Here is a 1,987-nt window from a genome sequence, read left to right as displayed (position 1 = left end):
CCCCTTAATTAATTGGTTCCTAATCAGTTTGTCTATTGTAGAAAATGGTTTTATATTTGATTAGAAGTTTTCAATTAATAACCCTTTGGAACACCTCTTTTTTCTGTTTTAAACAAGAAGGAACAAAATTAGAAAAAAATTGAATACAATAAAAGGTCAGAAAATGAAATTCACAATAAATGAATTTGACTGCTCACAACAGAAATGTTTATATAAATTTGATTTACATTCATTTTCAGTCCCAGATTAATATTGCTTTCACGAGATACTTCCAGAATGACTCAGTTCTGAACATTACTTTATCCTCCAAGCTCAGTCCTTGTATGGGCATGGCTAGCCAGATCCTGCACGCAATGACAGCTTTTAACGCAAAGCAGGGACAGTTCAAGTTCAAAAATCATCCAGTGTCCAGAAGAAAGTGAGATGCATCCAACTCAGGAGATGATAGAAAGGGAGAAGATAAAGAAAACGAAAAGAGACATAAAAAAAGGTAAAGAGGAAAAAAAGAAAGACTCAACCTTGCAAAAGACAAGGCCAAAAATACAACTAGACTCTCATTTTCACAATCTGCATCATTACAGCTATTAATCTGAGAATACAGCAACATTCAACATATTTAACTCCATCTTTATCTAACATTAACATACTGAAACTGCATAAATGTGCAAATTTTCAAATTACGCGTTGACCCATTTCACATGTGCGTCATGATTAGCAATTAGCACATAGCTCAAATACATGACTCAACTACTATAACGCTCATAAACATCTTCAAAGTAGCTCTCAATCTTGAAACACTAGTTATTTAACACATTCACTTAATATTCTTCCTATTTTAAACAGAATATGAACTTTTATCTGTCTTTTACAGTACAACATGCATATAACACAGCAGCATTTAATATATGAACACCATTTACATTCTCAAAAACTCAATAATTGAGGATTCATTTAGCTCACTTACCCAGAGAAATTAATTTAGTTAGAAAGATTCCAAAAAAGGAACAAACTCCAACTTTAAGAAGTATCTGTTCTCCTTTGAAGCATTCACGCTGTAGTAATTTACTTAGTTGTAAGGGAATTAATCATTATTAATTCATTCAGGTTTATTTCTAGCTCAGGTTTTAAAAGAACTCGATCTGAGAATTCGAGGTCCACCTGATCAAAACTGACTTTGACTTTCAATAGTTTATACTTTTATCAGCTACTCGGCCAGCGAGAAGTTGATGTCAGTGTATATTACCAATTGAATATGTAAATTTTGTATTCTCCCTGGCCACGGGTGAAATACAATTATGATGATTTGTCAGCTCTTGAAAGAGAGGTAATTATTATGCGTAAGCTACGAGCTAAGGTAACAAGCAAGGATCTTTTGGCAATAGAGTTGACACAAAATTATATGACACCAGACAATTGCTTAGTTATAAATGAAACATGAAATTTATTGGCTATTCTAGATCACATAAACTTAAGCTAAAACACACAAACATACAGTTCAGAGGAAGGAAAGTCAGTTTACGGAGTTCTGAGTTTCATAGTTCTACCTCGTTTTCACGAGGGATGGGAATTCACCTTAAGAATTCACAGAGCAAAGAATCTAAAATTCACCAGTTCAGCAGATCATAGAAATGTTGTTTACTTGCGTTCCGCTGGTTGACAGCTGAGGTGACTCCGTGGTGCTGCGGGCTTCCTGGTGTGTGTCTCCATCATGTAGGTGGGTCTGTTGTGAGACAGATCCTACAACGCTAACATGTACTCTTGATCATCGATTAATGATGTTCAGTCCACAACTTTATCTCAAAATCTCTCTCTCTTATTTCTCTAATAAAACTGTTAGTTATATTTGTTCTAATTCTATTATTCTTTTCTTTTAGGCTCGTGTAATCATGTCAATCATCAGATCCTCCGGTCTGCCCTCTCATCACTGGGCATCACAGGGATTCCACTTCGCTAGTTTGAATCCTATCTCACTGGTAGGTCTTTCAGG

This window comes from Sinocyclocheilus grahami, unplaced genomic scaffold (assembly GCF_001515645.1).
Source record: "Sinocyclocheilus grahami isolate Dianchi unplaced genomic scaffold, SAMN03320097.WGS_v1.1 scaffold591.1, whole genome shotgun sequence".
Classification (NCBI taxonomy): Eukaryota; Metazoa; Chordata; class Actinopteri; order Cypriniformes; family Cyprinidae; genus Sinocyclocheilus; species Sinocyclocheilus grahami.
This window is presented reverse-complemented; position numbering follows the sequence as displayed.